Below are 20,710 nucleotides of genomic sequence, written 5' to 3'. Positions count from 1 at the left end.
GCTGTCTTGTCCAGTCGTCTGATATCTCAATTTATGTAGGAATGCATATCCAACAATATCGGCTCCTATTTGAGAGGTGTCAACCCAATTTTACCTCTAGAGCACGAAAATTCTTCACATTATTAACTAACGTCTGTTACTCAATTCAAAACAACAATGGCGAGTCTCTTCTGTGCAGGCACAGCTTCCCATTTTTATAACAATTTTTATTAAATACAGTATGGCCATCTATTTACATATAACTACTGTATTTCTGGAAAATATATACAGTATTTTCCACACTTGTTACAGTAGAAAATAGTCATGATTATTAATATCAAAACCTAATAAACTGAGCAAATCACATGCATAAAAAAGAATTACAGCAATTATACTACATCAATTAAAAATCTGAGTAAATTAAATACTTGAAAAAGTATTCCATAACATTAAAAAATAATTTAAATATAAGAGTTACCCAAATATTATCTATATAAGAAATAACTTTTCTCCTCTGTAACTTCATTTAGTATGTATTTTTAGATGTCTTCAATAAATGGTTTATATTCAAACCGGCACTGATGGGCTTCAAGAGAATAAACAGACAAGAAAGGAACTGGTTTGTATGTCAGAGTCGCTCATTTGCTGGGAATTACTAAACACTTCAAATGATGTAGTTGACGTTTTGTCAGTAAACACTGAAAACCAAACCTTGTCATTGTGGATGTATACAAGACTCCTTATACAACTTCCCAATAACTTTAGGATCAGCTTTTGGAAATTGACTTCTGACTTGAAAATCTTCCTACTTCTGCCCCAAACGTCTTGCTGGCGGGGGATTTCAACTTAAAACACCTAAAATTAAGGATTTAAGTAAATGTTTTAGCAGGGATCACCCCAGGAGGCAGCTCAGATGAAAATTCACACGTAATGAGCTATTAAATGTTTGCAACAGACTCACCTTAAACCAGCAAAAAAAAGACCCAACAAGACTGGAAAATGCACTAGACCTCATCTTCACCAACAATGACGACCTGGTACGAAATGTAGAAGTATCAGACCATAACATCATAGAAGTACAGACATGAATGTGCAGGGCTCCTGACCAGCGTAATGGAATCAGTCATGAGGGAGCCTTCACCAATTTCAATTTTATTAACAAAAATGTAAAGTGGAGTCAAATTAACCAAGTCCTAAATGACGTAAACTGGGAAAATATCCTAAACAACAGGGATCCGAACTTTTGCCTAGAATGAATTAACTCTGTGGCACTTGAGTTACACTTAAGGTGCACTCCTTTAAGAAAAACAGAAAAGAAGTAAAATAGAAAAAGAGAAATGTTCCAGTACCTTGATCACTAGCGCACTCAGCTCACACACTGGGATCCGGAGATCGAATCTCCTCCGGTACGGTTGGAAAACATTAGCGACGTGTTTCCATAAGACACCTGCTGTCCCTGTCCCTTTTCACCCATCAGTTTAAAATGGGTACCTGGGTGTTAGTGGACTGGTGTGGGTCGCATTCTGGGACAAAACTGACCTAATTTGCTGGAAATGCTCAGCATAACAAGGTACTTTCCATATAGTAGTATGTCACTGATGTCAGTTATGTTCTGTATACTTTGTACATGTACTAGTAGTAAAGATATTATTATTATTATTATTATTATTATTATTATTATTATTATTATTATTATTATATTAAAGGTGAAGAATCAGAGAGCTGCTGAAAGGGGGCAGTATACCTGAAGCACAAAAGGAGGCGCTAGACAAGATTACTTAATACATAATATCAAGCTTAAGCTTAAGGAATCATACAGGAGACAAGAAACATAGGAAGAACTTAAAGCCATAAATGAAATTAAAAAATAATACTTCTTTTCTTATTCCAAGTCTATGGTAAAAACAACATCCAGTACTGGACCCCTGTTTAAACGAGATGGAAATTACACAGCAAAGATACGAGTGACATACTGAAGACCCAGTATGACTCAGCGTTAAGCAAGCCGTTAAATCAGACTAAGAGTCAACAATCTAAATAATTTTTAACGACCGAGACTCAAAATTTGGTTAATTAAAATACGTCTAGTATTATTCTAACACCACAAAACTTCGAAAAAGCAATAAATGACATGCACTCTGCCGAGACCCAGACTCATGGAACTCGGTGTTCAAGAACTGCAAGAAGCCACTTTAACGTGCTTTAAGAATTCTATTAACAGGGAGCCGAACCCTTGACCGGTTTCAAACGGATTCGTTGGACAATAAAGCAGACTGTAAACAGACCGGGTTTTAGGCGCCCTTATCAAACAAACAATAAATATAAAACAGGAACGTACACCGGTAAGCTGTCCTAATATACAAGTACAGTTAGAAATAGAAATACAAATAGCTAGAGCTTCACTTTAAGGAAGTTATTAGTAGAATATTCAAGGAGATACTAGTAGAATTATAGTAAATCAACCACTTAAATCACATTATGAAGCTCTGTGTAGTCTGAAGTACATCAAACAAACGGGCTTCCACATGGATAAATTGCCATTTTTGTGGAAACTGGCATCACACCCCTTGTGCAGGTATCCAAGAACTATCTACAAGCAGTATTAAATCAGGGAAGTGTTTTTGGGTATGCCCAAATGAGATCAATCTGTGGACTAAAATCACAAGGGTATTAAAAGAGTTTAACATCAAAGCAGCCTTCATAGAAAACCTGGAAGCTTTCTATAACAGATGGGAAAATAAAAAGTCTGGGCTGGATGGTATCGCCCTTGTTGCTGGTCATGTAGTCAGAAACTGTAAGGTTGGAGGTGCTGCCCCGGTAGTAAGAAACTGTAAGGTTGGAGGTGCTGCCCCGGTAGTAAGAAACTGTAAGGTTGGAGGTGCTGTTCCGGAAGTCAGAAATTGTAAGGCTGGAAGTGCTGTCCTGGGAGACAGTAATGGTGAAGCTGGAGGTGCTGTCCTGGGAGACAGTAATAGTGAGGATGGAGGTGCTGTCTCCCAGGACAGCACCTCCATCCTTGATGCTGGCCATGTAGTCAGAAACTGTAAGGTTGGAGGTCCTGCCCCGGTAGTCAGAAACTGTAAGGCTGGAGGTGATGTCCTGGGAGACACTAATGGTGAAGCTGGAGGTGCTGTCCTGGGAGACAGTAATGGTGAGGATGGAGGCGCTGTCTCCCAGGACAGCACCTCCATCCTTGATGCTGGCCATGTAGTCAGAAACTATAAGGTTGGAGGTGCTACCCAGGTAGTCAGAAACTGTAAGGCTTGAGGTGCTGTCCTGGGAGACAGTAATGGTGAAGCTGGAGGTGCTGTCCTGGGAGACAGTAATGGTGAGGATGGAGAGGCTGTCCAGGTAGACAGTAAATGTACGCATGAGGGAATGCATATAAATGAACTCGAGGGAGACAGGAGCTGTAGTGGGGAAACAAGTGTAGTCAAGGACAAGATAAAACCAATATTACAAACTAGTAATACCACAGGAGATAGCAAACAAGGGGACTCCACCAGCAATAGTGAGGATATATTACCAGAAACAACTAGTGAGAGCTCCATTGTTAGTACTAGTGAGGATAGGAATGAGACAGGTAAACATGCACCAACAGGGAATACAGTCACAAAAACCCAAGGCAAACGGAAACCAAGCCTGTGCACATATTATGCACTTGGTATCTGCAGGCATGGGAAATCTGGAAAAACAGATGGGACGTGCAACTATGACCACCCTAGAAAATGCCGTGCCCATATGATAACAGGAAAATGCAAACTCACTTCCTGTAAGCTTTTTCATCCAGAAATGTGTCCCTCTTCAGCACAGGAAAGACTGTGCTATAACTTAAATTGCCAGGCACACCATCTAAAGGGGACAAAAAGATACAAAACATCCAGGCCATGGGAAAACCTGGGTAGCCACAGCCAGTCAAGAGGGAAAGGTTTTTTAGTGCCAGGAAGGAAAAAAAAACTGGCAGGAAATGGCGGAAATCGTACACCAAATCCAGTCATTTCTGAAGTGGAGACAGTCGATGGCCTCCACTCCAAACCAACAGATACAGATACTAGTGCCGGAAAAAAGCCCCCCCCCAGTACCACCAATACCACAAGTCCGATGACATTCCTCTTTGCAAATATACAGGGTCTAAAGCCAACAATGAACAACAAAATACCTTTCATCCGTGGACTGCTTGCAGAGGCAAATGGAATATTTGCGGCTTTCACAGAGACCCACTTAAAGGATCACTTGGACAACGAAATATGGATCCCATGTTACAACCTATACAGATGTGACAGAGTGAACAGGCAAAAAGGGGGGGGGTTGGCCTGTACATTGCAGAGTCACTTGTTTGCACAGAACCGCTTAATGCCTCAAATGACGTAGTGGAAGTTTTAGCAGTAAAGATCGAGAATCAAAACCTAGTCATTGCAGAAATCTACAATTCTCCAGATGCAACGTCCCAGCAATTCCAGGAACAGCTGTCAGAAATTGACCACTGTCTGGAAAATCTTCCAGCTCCTGCCCCCAACATCTTGTTCCTGGGGAATTTCAACTTGAGGCACCTAAAATGGAAGAATATAGTAAATAATGTTGCTGTGGTGATAACACCAGGAGGCAGCTCTGACGAGAACTCACACACACACGAGCTTTTAAATCTCTGCACAAAATTCAACTTAAATCACCAAATAATAGAGCCTACTAGACTGGAGAATACATTAGACCTCATCCTCACTAACAATGATGATCTGATACGAAATGTCACCATCAAAAACAATATACTCAGATCACAACATAATCGAGGTTCAGACATGTATGCGCGGAGCCTCAGACCGACAACATGAGCTTAGTCCCGAGGGAGCCTTCACCAAATTCAACTTCAATAACTAGAACACAAAGTGGGACCAAGTAAATCAAGTCCTAAACGATATAAGCTGGGAAGATATACTAAGCAACACAGACCCTATCTTATGCCTAGAACAGATTAACTCGGTGGCACTAGATGTATGCTCAAGGCTTGTTCCTTTAAGAAAAAGGAGGAGTATAGGTAAAATAGAAAGAGACAGGCACTCCCTTCACGGGCGACGGAAAAGAATAACAGAGCGGCTAAAAGAGGCTAATATATCTGAAATGCGTAGGGAGTCACTGGTCAGAGAAATAGCAAACATCGAACTTAAGCTAAAGGAATCTTATAGGAGTCAGGAATCGCGGGAAGAACTAAAAGCCATAAATGAAATCGAAAGAAACCCAAAGTATTTCTTTTCTTACGCCAAATCAAAGTCGAGAACATCCAGTATTGGGCCCCTACTTAAACAAGATGGGTCCTACACAGATGACAGCAAGGAAATGAGTGAGCTACTCAAGTCCCAATATGACTCAGTTTTTAGCAAGCCGCTAACCAGACTGAGAGTCGAAGATCAAAATGATTTTTTTATGAGAGAGCCACAGAATTTGGTTAACACAAGCCTATATGATATTATCATGACATTAAATGACTCCGAACAGGCGATAAATGACATGCCCATGCACTCTGCCTCAGGGTCAGACTCATGGAACTCCGTGTTCATCAAGAACTGCAAGAAGCCCCTATCACGAGCTTTTACCATCCTATGGAGAGGGAGCATGGACAGGTGGGTCGACCCAAAGTTACTAAAAACAACAGACATAGCCCCACTCCACAAAGGGGGCAGTAAAGCAATAGCAAAGAACTAAAGACCGATAGCACTAACATCCCATATCATAAAAACCTATGAAAGGGTCCTAAGAAGCAAGATCGCCATCCATCTAGATACTCATCAATTACACAACCCAGGGCAACATGGGTTTAGAGCAAGCCGCTCCTGTCTGTCTCAGCTACTGGATCACTACGACAAGGTCCTAGATGCACTAGAAGACAAAAAGAATGTAGATGTAATACATATAGACTTTGCAAAAGCCTTCGACAAGTGTGACCATGGTGTAATAGCGCACAAAATGCGTGCTAAAGGAGTAACAAGAAAAGTTGGTAGATGGATCTATAATTTTCTCACAAACAGAACACAAAGAGTAGTAGTCAACAGAGTAAAATCTGAGGCGGCTATGGTGAAAAGCTCTGTTTCACAAGCACAGTACTCGCTCCCATCTTGTTTCTCATCCTCATATCTGACATAGAAAAGGATGTCAGCCACAGCACCGTGATTTTCATTGCAGATGACACCCGAATCTGCATGACAGTGTCTTCCATTGCAGACACTGCAAGGCTCCAGGCGGACATCAACCAAATCTTTCAGTGGGTTGCAGGAAGCAATATGAAGTTCAACGATGAGAAATTTCAATTACTCAGATATGGCAAACACGAGGAAATTAGAACTTCATCAGAGTACAAAACAAATTCTGGCCACAAAATAGAGCGAAACGCCAACGTCAAAGACCTGGGAGTGATCATGTCGGAGGATCTCACCTTCAAGGACCATAACATTGTATCAATCGCATCTGCTAGAAAAATGACAGGATGGATAATGAGAACCTTCAAAACTAGGGATGCCAAACCCATGATGACACTCTTCAGGTCGCTTGTTCTATCTAGGCTGGAATATTGCTGCACACTAACAGCACCTTTCAAGGCAGGTGAAATTGCTGACCTAGAAAATGTACAGAGAACCTTCATGGCGCGCATAACGGAGATAAAACACCTCAATTACTGGTAGCGCTTGAGGTTCCTGAACCTGTACTCCCTGGAATGCAGGCGGGAGAGATACATGATTATATACATCTGGAAAATCCTAGAGGGACTAGTACCGAACTTGCACACGAAAATCACTCACAACAAAAGCAAAGGACTCGGCAGACGATGCAACATTCCCCCAATGAAAAGCAGGGGTGTCACTAGCACGTTAAGAGACAATACAGTAAGTGTCAGGGGCCCGAGACTGTTCAACTGCCTCCCAGCATACATAAGGGGGATTACCAATAGACCCCTGGCTGTCTTCAAGCATGTACTGGACAAACACGTAAAGTTGGTACCTGACCAGCCGGGCTGTGGCTCGTATGTTGGATTGCGTGCAGCCAGCAGTAACAGCCTGGTTGATCAGGCTCTGATCCACCAGGAGGCCTGGTCACAGACCGGGCCGCGGGGGCGTTGACCCCCAGAACTCTCTCCAGGTAAACTCCAGGAGTGTTGAGAAATGGGTTATCAGCTAAGTTTAAATATAGGGAAACTTAACTTAGAAAGACAGCTCATCGCCTGCACAGCCGCCCCTGCAGACGAGGTCTTGAGAAGCTGTCGAAGTCATCTCTCAACGGGCTGTAAAGAGTTATGATTTGTAAGATTATAAATTACCCCTAGGGGGTGTTATGTCAGCATATTTCATTCACTGATGGCTGACGTGTGTGGACTCAAAGGTTCGCATATCACCGGGGTTTATGATAAGTGACTAACTCACGATTTTATACTCAACTGCGCAGTCAATAGTAGCACATCACGAGTTAGAACACTTACCTGGGTATATGTATCTGACCCATAATTATGCCCGGATATCCATTGAGTTGATTGAAGAATAGTGTTCTTTGAAGAATGTCGCACTACACTCTGTTGGATCGCAACACTGTTCATCAATAATTGTTCACACAATATCACTGAAGAAGCTGATCACACTTCTCTGTAAGTGTTTATTGTGTTTCTTGAGACACTTTGTTCACACTAACGCACAGATCGTTCTTTGTTGGTTATCCTGGCGTCAGTGTCACTCTCAGTAGAGTCAAAAGTAATCTGAAGACGCCACAACGCCCCACCCCGTCACTGCCCCCAGTACAAAGGAAAAGCTGACATAGTACTTTTGCTTCCTTGCACTTCCTCCATGAGGCAAAGCAGACTGTTTGATTCTTGCTGTCTTAAGCATAGACAACAATATACACTATCTTTACTATGGTAATAAAGTGGGAGCAGGATTTTCCTTAACCGTCCTGCTAAGGTAAGAGATGTACTGTCTCTTATTGAAATACACTCTGCAACACTGGACTGCAAGGAGCGACGGTCGCTTGACCACAGGTCGTATACTGGTACTGCATCTGGGATCAATTACTCGCTGTAGCAGTAAACAAGATATTTGCCCCTTCTGAGAGGGCTGGGCCCCTCAGGGCTGAAAGGGGCTGAAGGGGCTGAAGGGGGCTGAAGGGGGCTGATACCCCCCTCCAGGAGAAAATTTCTCCACAAGGAGCATGGACACAGGGGTCATCCCATAGTCACTAAAAGACACAGAAATAGCCCCACTCCACAAAGGTGGCTGTAGAGCATTTGCACAGAATTACAGACAGATTAGCACTAATGTTCTATATCATAAAAACATTTGAAAAGGTTCTGAGAAGCAAGATCACCACCCACTGAGATACCTCTGATTTGCACAACCCAGGACATCATGGGTTTAGAGCAAGTCGCTTCTGCCTCTCTGAGCTAACTTGACCACCATGGTATTGTCTCCGATGCTCTGGAGGACAAACAAAATGCACATTCAGTATACATAGACTGCGAATCATAGCGATCATAGAAATAGCGCACAAAATGCGTAAAAAAGAAGGAATAACAGGAAAAGTTGGTATATAGACCTAAAACTTCCTAACAAATAGAACACAAAGAGCAATAGTAAACAGAGTAAAGTCTGAGGCGGCTACGGTGAAAAGCTCTGTTCCACAAGGCACAGTACTGGCTCCCATCCTGTTCCTCATCCTCACATCTAACATAGGCAGAGATGTAAGCCACAGCACCGTGTCCTCCTATGCGGATGTTATCCGAATTTTCATGACAGTGTCATCCTTTGATGTCACTGCAAGTCCCCAAGCGGACATCACAACTAGAACTTTAAATGGGCTGCAGAAAGCAATATGAAGTTTAGTGGAGACAAATTTCATTTACTATGGTATGGAAAACTCGAGGAAATTAAAATTGTATCGAAGTATAAAAGAAATTACAGACACACAATACAACAAAAAATTTATGTGAAGATCTTGGGAGTGATAATGTCAGAGAATCTCACTTTCCAAGTCACAACAATGTATGTACCTCGTCTGCTAGAAAAATGATAAGATGGGTAATGAGATCATTTAAAACTAGGGATGCCAAGCCCATGATGATTCTCATCAAATCGTTTGTCCTCTCTAGGCTGGAATACTGTTGTACACTAACTGACCCATTGAAGGCAGGCTAAATTGCAGCCTGAAGAATATACAGAGAACGTTCACCGCACTTACAAGTACAATAAGGCACCTAAATTACTTGGAATGGTTGAAGTCCCTTGATTTGTATTCCCTGGAACTCCTTCGAGAAAGATACATGATAATATACACTTGGAAAATCCTAGAGGTATTAGTACCAAACCTGCACACGAAAATCACTCCCTATGAAAGCAAAAGACTCGGCAGGAGATGCAACATTCCCCCTAGTACACTGAGAGACAACACAGTAAGTGTCAGGGCCCCAAGATTGCTCAACTGCTTCCCAGCATACATAAGGGGGATTACCAACAGACGCTGGACAGGCACCTGATCAGCCGGACTGTGGCTCGTATGTAACAGCTTGGTTGTTCAGGGCCTGATCCTCCGCGAGGCCTGGTCATGCACTGGGCCGCAGGGCGTTGTCCCCTGAAATCCCCTCCAAGTATACTCCAAGTATACCTGTTTATTGTTGTATAATAATATGTGCATGATTTCTGCTACTTATCGTAGGTAGCCTTCTACAAAATGCGTTCATTTTAATTGGTACCATATTTAGTACCATACTTGATACCATATTTAGTACCATATTTGATACCATACTGTCGTTAGTCCTCATCCTTAACAAAATTTGCAGCAAGATATTCTGAACTGTGGATGTGAGGTCGGCGGGGGTTGTGTCAGCCAAGGCTGGAAGTTGCAGGAGCCTAGCGAGGGTATAGTAGTTGCAGGAACCAAGCGAGGGTATAGTAGTTGCAGGAACCAAGCGAGGGTATAGTAGTTGCAGGAACCTAGCGAGGGTATAGTAGTTGCAGGAACCTAGCGAGGATATAGTAGTTGCAGGAGCCTAGCGAGGGTATAGTAGTTGCAGGAGCCTAGTGAGGGTATAGTAGTTGCAGGAACCTAGCGAGGGTATAGTAGTTGCAGGAACCAAGCGAGGGTATAGTAGTTGCAGGAACCTAGCGAGGGTATAGTAGTTGAAGGAACCTAGCGAGGATATAGTAGTTGCAGGAGCCTAGCGAGGATATAGTAGTTGTAGGAGCCTAGCGAGGGTATAGTAGTTGCAGGAACCTAGCGAGGGTATAGTAGTTGCCGGAACCTAGCGAGGGTATAGTAGTTGCAGGAGCCTAGCGAGGGTATAGTAGTTGCAGGAACCTAGCGAGGATATAGTAGTTGCAGGAGCCTAGCGAGGGTATAGTAGTTGCAGGAGCCTAGTGAGGGTATAGTAGTTGCAGGAACCTAGCGAGGGTATAGTAGTTGCAGGAACCTAGCGAGGGTATAGTAGTTGCAGGAACCTAGCGAGGGTATAGTAGTTGCAGGAGCCTAGCGAGGGTATAGTAGTTGCAGGAGCCTAGCGAGGGTATAGTAGTTGCAGGAACCAAGCGAGGGTATAGTAGTTGTAGGAGCCTAGTGAGGGTATAGTAGTTGCAGGAGCCTAGTGAGGGTACAGTAGTTGCAGGAGCCTAGCGAGGGTATAGTAGTTGCAGGAGCCTAGCGAGGGTATAGTAGTTGCAGGAACCAAGCGAGGGTATAGTAGTTGTAGGAGCCTAGTGAGGGTATAGTAGTTGCAGGAACCTAGCGAGGGTATAGTAGTTGTAGGAGCCTAGCGAGGGTATAGTAGTTGCAGGAGCCTAGTGAGGGTACAGTAGTTGCAGGAGCCTAGTGAGGGTATAGTAGTTGCAGGAGCCTAGCGAGGGTATAGTAGTTGCAGGAGCCTAGTGAAGGTATAGTAGTTGCAGGAGCCTAGTGAGGGTATAGTAGTTGCAGGAGCCTAGTGAGGGTATAGTAGTTGCAGGAGCCTAGTGAGGGTATAGTAATTGCAGTAGCCTAGCGAGGGTATAGTAGTTGCAGGAGCCTAGCGAGGGTATAGTAGTTGCAGGAGCCTAGCGAGGGTATAGTAGTTGCAGGAGCCTAGTGAGGGTATAGTAGTTGCAGGAGCCTAGTGAGGGTATAGTAGTTGCAGGAGCCTAGCGAGGGTATAGTAGTTGCAGGAGCCTAGTGAGGGTATAGTAATTGCAGTAGCCTAGCGAGGGTGTAGTAGTTGCAGGAGCCTAGCGAGGGTATAGTAGTTGCAGGAGCCTAGCGAGGGTATAGTAGTTGCAGGAGCCTAGCGAGGGTATAGTAGTTACAGGAGCCTAGGAAGGGTACAGTAGCTGCAGGAGCCTAGCGAGGGTATAGTAGTTGCAGGAGCCTAGTTAGGGTATAGTAGTTGCAGGAGCCTAGTGAGGGCATAGTAGTTGCAGGAGCCTAGTGAGGGTATAGTAATTGCAGTAGCCTAGCGAGGGTATAGTAGTTGCAGGAGCCTAGCGAGGGTATAGTAGTTGCAGGAGCCTAGTGAGGGTATAGTATTTGCAGGAGCCTAGCGAGGGTATAGTAGTTGCAGGAGCCTAGTGAGGGTACAGTAATTGCAGTAGCCTAGCGAGGGTGTAGTAGTTGCAGGAGCCTAGCGAGGGTATAGTAGTTGCAGGAGCCTAGCGAGGGTATAGTAGTTGCAGGAGCCTAGCGAGGGTATAGTAGTTGCAGGAACCTAGCGAGGGTATAGTAGTTGCAGGAGCCTAGTTAGGGTACAGTAGTTGCAGGAGCCTAGCAAGGGTATAGTAGTTGCAGGAGCCTAGTTAGGGTACAGTAGTTGCAGGAGCCTAGCCAGGGTGTAGTAGCTGCAGGAACCTAGCAAGGGTATAGTAGTTGCAGGAGCTTAGGGAGGGTATAGTAGCTGCAGGAGCCTAACGAGGATATAGCAGTTGCAGGAGCCTAGCGAGGGTATAGCAGTTGCAGGAGCCTAGCGAGGGTATAGTAGTTCCAGTAGCCTAGTTGGGGTACAGTAATTGCAGGAGCCTAGCAAGGATACAGCAGTTGCAGGAGTCTAGCGAGGGTATAGTAGCTGCAGGATCCTAGGGAGGGTATAGTAGTTGCACAAACCTAGCGAGGGTATAGCAGTTACTAAGCTGGTATAGCATCAAGTGAAGAAGAGTTGTTCAGTGAGGGCAGTTGCCCGAGAACAGAGAACACTCAGCATATTCTTGGACGAAATAACCCTTTTCTGGCGAGCGTTTTTAACGACTCTCAAGAGATAGGCTTACACTTGCTTATGTATCTTTGTCTCTAGTTATATTTCGTTATATATAAATATATATATATATATATATATATATATATATATATATATATATATATATATATGTCGTGCCGAATAGGCAGAACTTGCGATCTTGGCTTAAATAGCAACGCTCATCTTGCCATATAGGACAAGCGAAAATTTGTGTATGCAATAATTTCGCCAAAATAATTCTGAACCTAACGACAAAAATATAATTCGCTGTGTTTGTTTAGCATTAAATTACTGTAAACAAATCTAAAATATATTTAGTTGGGTTAGGCTAAAATAAATTGTTCTTGTTATAATAAGGTTAGGTAAGTTTTCTAAGATTCTTTTAGTGTAAAATTAAAAATTTTGCATTAACATTAATGAAAAAAATATATCTTTAAACGTATAAGAGAAAATTTTAGAAAGGACTTAATTTTAAATGAGTTCTTGCTAATTGACCAGTTTTACATATTCGGCACGACATATATATATATTATATATATATATATATATATATATATATATATATATATATATATATATATATATATATATATATATATATATATAATTTACATAATTTAAACATAAATAAAATATAGGGAAGCACAACCTCTATGGCTGGAATGGGGACCGTCATCCTCAGAGAAGACAATAAACGTACCTCAGGGAAAACTCAAGGTTCTCCCCAGGAGAAGTGACATCGATAGACTAACTTTGGTTTGCGGCAGATTACAGTACATAGTCAAGTATACTGCGGCAGATTACAGTACATAGTCAAGTATACTGCGGCAGATACAGTACATAGTCAAGTATACCTGGAGTTTACCTGGAGAGAGTTTCGGGGGTCAACGCCCCCGCGGCCCGGTCTGTGACCAGGCCTCCTGGTGGATCAGCGCCTGATCAACCAGGCTGTTGCTGCTGGCTGCACGCAAACCAACGTACGAGCCACAGCCCGGCTGATCAGGAACTGACTTTAGGTGCTTGTCCAGTGCCAGCTTGAAGACTGCCAGGGGTCTGTTGGTAATCCCCCTTATGTGTGCTGTGAGGCAGTTGAACAGTCTCGGGCCCCTGACACTTATTGTATGGTCTCTTAACGTGCTAGTGACACCCCTGCTTTTCATTGGGGGGATGGTGCATCGTCTGCCAAGTCTTTTGCTTTCGTAGTGAGTGATTTTCGTGTGCAAGTTCGGTACTAGTCCCTCTAGGATTTTCCAGGTGTATATAATCATGTATCTCTCCCTCCTGCGTTCCAGGGAATACAGGTTTAGAAACCTCAAGCGCTCCCAGTAATTGAGGTGTTTTATCTCCGTTATGCGCGCCGTGAAAGTTCTCTGTACATTTCCTAGGTCGGCAATTTCACCTGCCTTGAAAGGTGCTGTTAGAGTGCAGCAATATTCCAGCCTAGATAGAACAAGTGACCTGAAGAGTGTCATCATGGGCTTGGCCTCCCTAGTTTTGAAGGTTCTCATTATCCATCCTGTCATTTTTCTAGCAGATGCGATTGATACAATGTTATGGTCCTTGAAGGTGAGATCCTCCGACATAATCACTACCAGGTCTTTGACGTTGGTGTGGCAGATACAGTACATAGTCAAGTATACTGCAGCAGATACAGCACTTAGTCAAGTATACTGTGGCAGATACAGTACATAGTATATTGCGGCAGATACAGCACATAGTCAAGTATACTGTGGCAGATACAGTACATAGTAAGTATACTGCGGCAGATACAGCACATAGTCAAGTATACTGTAGCAGATACAGCACACAGTCAAGTATACTGTGGCAGATACAGTACACAGTAAGTATACTGCGGCAGATACAGTACATAGTAAGTATACTGCGGCAGATACAGTACATAGTCAAGTAACTGCGGCAGATACAGCACACAGTCAAGTATACTGCGGCAGATACAGGACATAGTCAAGTATACTGCAGCAGATTACAGTACATCGTCAAGTATACTGCGGCAGATTACAGTACATAGTCAAGTATAATGCGGGAGATTACTGTACATAGTCAAGTATACTGCGGCAGATTACAGTACATAGTCAAGTATACTGCGGGAGATTACAGTACATAGTCAATTATACTGCGGCAGATACAGCACATAGTCAATTATACTGCGGCAGATACAGTACATAGTCAAGTATACTGTGGCAGATACAGTACATAGTAAGTATACTGCGGCAGATACAGTACATGGTCAAGTAACTGCGGCAGATACAGTACACAGTCAAGTATACTGCGGCAGATACAGCACATAGTCAAGTATACTGCGGCAGATTACAGTACATAGTCAAGTGGTCAGTCGTCACGTGAGGTCACAGACCCTGAGCTGCTTTGGGGATTAGTGTGGACGGTTACAAAGCATGGCTTGCTTCTGCAGTGTTTTAAAAATTGAGGTTGGAGAGTTGAAGGAGGAGATCTTGCTTCTCCAGGAGGAGATTAGGAGGCTGAAGGTCCACCTCAATGGGTCTGGGAGAGAGTGTGAGGTGGCTGGAGTTGTGGGGAATGAGGCTTCAAGTGAGGTGCAGTCTGTCTCTCGCTGTGAGGAGGCTGTAGTTGGGGAGGTAGCAACGGCTACCAGCAGTGAGGTGCAGTCCAGCACCTGCTACAAGTGGCGAGTGGTTCACAGTAATGGAAGGCGCATCAGAGTAAGGAAAGTTAAGAGTGAAGATCTGAAGGTAGGAAATCGCTTCTCTGTTCTTCAGGATGAATGTACTTCAGTGGCCAGTGAAGGTAAGGGTACTACTGCCCCTGCTAATGGAGGTAAGCGCATTCTTGTGGTTGGTGACTCTCAGGTAAGATATATTGACCGTGCTTTTTGTAATAGGAATAAGAAGATGAGAGATAGAGTGTGCTTCCCTGGAGCTGGTGTTGGGGACATTGTCAACAGGCTGGATAATATCATGTCAGGTAATGGGAACAAGCCCATTATCTGTCTCAGTGCTGGTGGAAATGATATTGGGAAGGGTAGGAGAGAAGAGCTGCTAGATAAGTACAGGTCAGCTATAGATTTCATTAAGTCTAAGGGAGGGATCCCAATCATATGTAGCATCTTGCCTAGAAGGGGAGTAGGAAATGAATGGTTGTCTAGGGCAATTGGTGTAAATTGCTGGCTAGACAGATACTGCAAGGAACTTGCAATCCCATTCATTGACAACTGGAACAACTTTTATGGCAAACATGATATGTATGCAAGGGATGGGGTACATCTCTCTGGGGCTGGGGTGGTAGCACTTGCAGACTCGATTGAGAAGGCCATTGGTGAAATGCCTATGATTTTAAACTGATGGAAGATAGAGGTATGGGTGTGTGTGAAAAACAAGCAGGTTGCAACACTTGGGTTGGAAACAGTAAATGTATAAAAGGCATTCAGCATGAAGTTATAAATAAAGACAATAGATCAGGTCAGCAAACAAAGGGGGACAGCAGAGGGCAGCAAGGGACTAGCTCCCTTAAGGTTTACTATACTAATAGCAGGAGTGTAAGAAATAAGATAGATGAGCTAAGATTAATTGCAAGTGCAGGAAACATAGATATTATTGCTATAACAGAGACCTGGCTCAATCTGAAAGATAGAGAGATGCCCTCTGAATGTCACATACAAGGCTATAAATTATTCCACACTGACAGGGTCAACAGGAAAGGTGGTGGAGTAGCGATGTATGTCAGAGACAATTTAAATTGTTGTGTTAGACAAGATATTAAATTAGAAGCGTCAGCCACTGAATCTGTTTGGTTACAGCTTCTCGAGGGCCGAGAAAAACTAATTTTGGGTGTGATTTACAGGGCCCCAAATCTTAATAGGGAGTGCAGTAAACTTCTATGGGACGAAATTCGTAAGGCATCTACATACGAAAATGTTGTGCTAATGGGAGATTTCAACTATAGACAGATTGACTGGAGCAATTTGACAGGAAATTTAGAGTCAGGTGACTTTCTTGATACGATCCAGGATTGTTTTTTAAAACAGTTTGTGACAGAGCCAACTAGGGGAAATAACCTCATTGACTTGGTTCTTGCCAGTAGGGAAACACTAATTAATAATCTTGAGGTTAATGATGAGCTTGGGGAAAGTGATCACAAATCACTCAGTTTTAATATATCATGGAATTCCCCTAATAATGGCAATCAAGTCTCCGTCCCTGACTTTCGCTTGGCTGATTTCATAGGACTGAAAAATTACTTAGGTGGGCTGAACTGGAATGACCTGACTAAGGGTCAGGTAGGTGGTGATGGTTGCCGATATGATGCTTTCCAGGGCATAGTTCTAGCTGCTCAGTCAAATTATGTTCCAAATAGGGAAATCAGATCAAACAAAAATGATCCTAAATGGATGAACAATAGATTAAAATATCTGATTGGTCAAAAGAGAGGCATATATAGGCAAATCAAAAGAGGAGAGGGGCAATTGAGAAGTCGATATATTCAGTTAAAGAGAGAAATAAAAAAGGGAATTAGAAAAGCAAAAAGAGATTATGAGGTTAAAGTTGCAAGAGAATCGAAGACTAACCCAAAAGGATTCTTTCAGGTATACAGAAGTAAGATCAGGGACAAGATAGGCCCACTCAAAAGTTCCTCGGGTCAGCTCACTGACAGTGATAAGGAAATGTGTAGAATTTTTAACACATACTTCCTCTCAGTTTTTACACAGGATACCAGCGATATTCCAGTAATGATAAATTATGTAGAACAGGACGATAATAAACTGTGCACTATTAGGGTCACAAGTGACGTGGTCCTTAGGCAAATAGATAAATTAAAACCTAACAAATCCCCAGGCCCTGATGAACTGTATGCAAGGGTTCTAAAGGAATGTAAAGAGGAGCTTAGCACACCTTTGGCTAATCTTTTCAACATATCACTACAAACTGGCATGGTGCCAGATAAGTGGAAAATGGCAAATGTGATACCTATTTTCAAAACAGGTGACAGGTCCTTAGCTTCGAACTATAGACCAATAAGCCTAACCTCCATAGTGGGAAAATTTATGGAATCAATAATTGCCGAGGCAGTTCGTAGCCACTTTGAAAAGCATAAATTAATCAACGAATCTCAGCATGGTTTTACAAAGGGGCGTTCCTGCCTTACGAATTTATTAACTTTTTTCACTAAGGTATTTGAGGAGGTAGATCATGGTAATGAATATGATATTGTGTATATGGACTTCAGTAAGGCTTTTGACAGGGTCCCACATCAGAGACTATTGAGGAAAATTAAAGCACATGGAATAGGAGGAGAAAATTTTTCCTGGATAGAGGCATGGTTGACAAATAGGCAGCAGAGAGTTTGCATAAATGGGGAGAAATCAGAGTGGGGAAGTGTCACGAGCGGTGTTCCACAGGGGTCAGTGTTGGGCCCCCTGCTGTTCACAATCTACATAAACGACATAGATGAGGGCATAAAGAGCGACATCGGCAAGTTTGCCGATGACACCAAAATAGGCCGTCGAATTCATTCTGACGAGGACATTCGAGCACTCCAGGAAGATATGAATAGACTGATGCAGTGGTCGGAGAAGTGGCAGATGCAGTTTAATATAGACAAATGCAAAGTTCTAAATGTTGGACAGGACAATAACCATGCCACATATAAACTAAATAATGTAGATCTTAATATTACGGATTGCGAAAAAGATTTAGGAGTTCTGGTTAGCAGTAATCTGAAACCAAGACAACAGTGCATAAGTGTTCGCAATAAAGCTAATAGAATCCTTGGCTTCATATCAAGAAGCATAAATAATAGGAGTCCTCAGGTTGTTCTTCAACTCTATACATCCTTGGTTAGGCCTCATTTAGATTATGCTGCACAGTTTTGGTCACCGTATTACAGAATGGATATAAATTCTCTGGAAAATGTACAAAGGAGGATGACAAAGTTGATCCCATGTATCAGAAACCTTCCCTATGAGGATAGACTAAGGGCCCTGAAACTGCACTCTCTAGAAAGACGTAGAATTAGGGGGGATATGATTGAGGTGTATAAATGGAAGACAGGAATAAATAAAGGGGATGTAAATAGTGTGCTGAAAATATCTAGCCTAGACAGGACTCGCAGCAATGGTTTTAAGATGGAAAAATTCAGATTCAGGAAGGATATAGGAAAGTACTGGTTAGGTAATAGAGTTGTGGATGAGTGGAACAAACTCCCAAGTACCGTTATAGAGGCCAGAACGTAGTGTAGCTTTAAAAATAGGTTGGATAAATACATGAGTAGATGTGGGTGGGTGTGAGTTAGACCTGATACCTTGTGCTACCAGGTCGGTTGCCGTGTTCCTCCCTTAAGTCAATGTGACCTGACCTGACTAGGTTGGGTGCATTGGCTTAAGCCGGTAGGAGACTTGGACCTGCCTCGCATGGGCCAGTAGGCCTTCTGCAGTGTTCCTTCGTTCTTATGTTCTTATGTTCTTCTTATACTGCAGCAGATTACAGTACATAGTCAAGTATACTGCAGCAGATTACAGTACATAGTCAAGTATACTGTGGCAGATACAGTACATAGTCAAGTATACTGTAGCACATTACAGTACATAGTCAAGTATACTGTGGCAGATACAGAACAAGAATACTGCAGCAGATTACAGTACATAGTAAGTATACTGCGGCAGATACAGCACATAGTCAAGTATACTGTGGCAGATACAGCACATAGTCAAGTATACTATGGCAGATACAGTACATAGTCAAGTATACTGTGGCAGATACAGCACATAGTCAAGTATACTGTGGCAGATACAGCACTTAATCAAGCATACTGTGGCAGATACAGTACATAGTCAAGTATACTGTGGCAGATACAGAACAGAGTCAAGCATACTGTGGCAGATACAGTACATAGTAAGTATACTGATGCAGATACACCACATAGTCAAGTATACTGCAGCAGATTACAGTACATAGTCAAGTATACTGTGGCAGATACAGTACATAGTAAGTATACTGCGGCAGATGCAACACATAATCAAGTATACTGAGGCAGATACAGTACATAGTCAAGCATACTGTGGCAGATACAGTACATAGTCAAGTATACTGTGGCAGATACAGAGCATAGTCAAGCATACTGTGGCAGATACAGTACATAATAAGTATAATGTGGCAGATACACCACATAGTCAAGTATACTGCAGCAGATTACAGTACATAGTCAAGTATACTGTGGGAGATACAGTACATAGTATACTGCGGCAGATGCAGCACATAATCAAGTATACTGTGGCAGATACAGTACATAGTCAAGTATACTGCGGCAGATACAGTACATAGTCAAGCATACTGCGGCAGATACAGCACATAGTCAAGTATACTGCAGCAGATTACAGTACATAGTCAAGTATACTGTGGCAGATACAGCACATAGCCAAGTATACTGCGGCAGATAAAGCACATAGTCAAGTATACTGTGGCAGATACAGCATATAGTCAAGTATACTGTGGCAGATACAGCATATAGTCAAGTATACTGCAGCAGATACAGCACATAGTCAAGTATACTGTCGCAGATACAGCATATAGTCAAGCATACTGAGGCAGATACAGCACATAGTCAAGCATACTGTGGCAGATACAGTACATAGTAAGTGTACTGTGGCAGATACAGTACATAGTAAGTATACTGCGGCAGATGCAGCACATAGTAAAGTATACTGTGGCAGATACAGTACATAGTAAGTATACTGCGGCAGATACAGCACATAGTCAAGTACACTGTGGCTGTGAAGGCTTACTCAGCCCTGTAACAACTTTAGTTAGTATTACTCAGGCTGGCTCCTCCTCAGGAAAATTAGTGAATAGAAAAAGAAATAATAACAGACAAACATAAACACTTTATTATATAGAAAATATAAAACACTTAAATATGAAATATTAATCCTACATTAAAGAAAATGAAAAATGAAAAATATAAATAACTGAATTCAACACTAATATATACAGGGGTGTCTGGTGTTGGTGACACTGCTTGTTGTTGAAATCGTAGCAGTTGCCATTGATGGGGGGGGTCGCAGGTGTTGATGACAACCCACCGCCTCGTTCTTCACAGAGTCTATCCGTGAATACTCAGTCTAGATGATAGGAAAGCAAGTTTCTTCCACTGCAATGATGAGGGGTTATATCCTGCTACTTCATACAGGTGCACAGGCAAGTATCTATATCATGGGACGTCTCAGGAAGTTAGTCCGTCTCCTTTAGTTGTACTCGTTGATTGGCAGGTGACCCTCTCTGTCATCCAAGCTGGAAAGATAGACAGGTTACCCACTGCTTAAGAAATCACTCTCCATGATAAGTACAATACCTAAAATATGGTGATTATTACAACAGTCAACTTAGAGCAAGACTGAAAGGACTAAGTTTATTATTGGTCAAAAGTGAAGCTTTTAACCAATAAATCCACTAGAATACAAGGCAGGCATGTACTTACAGTAGTGCTGGGAGCTGTGAGTCTAGTGATTACTGTTTGGACCGGAGCCCC

The 20,710-nt window shown here is 42.6% G+C and overlaps 1 protein-coding gene across 1 annotated transcript in view; it reads left to right on the top strand.

The window, feature by feature from the left end:
• The window catches only part of LOC128693088 (techylectin-5B-like), a 252,419-nt gene that overhangs the window by 97,723 nt on the left and 133,986 nt on the right, over nt 1-20,710 (top strand). The gene's annotated exons all lie outside the window — the stretch shown is intronic.

Source organism: Cherax quadricarinatus, chromosome 38, assembly GCF_038502225.1.
Source record: "Cherax quadricarinatus isolate ZL_2023a chromosome 38, ASM3850222v1, whole genome shotgun sequence".
Lineage (NCBI taxonomy): Eukaryota > Metazoa > Arthropoda > Malacostraca > Decapoda > Parastacidae > Cherax > Cherax quadricarinatus.
Note: the sequence above shows the minus strand (reverse complement) of the source record. Positions and strands in the feature narration are given on the sequence as shown.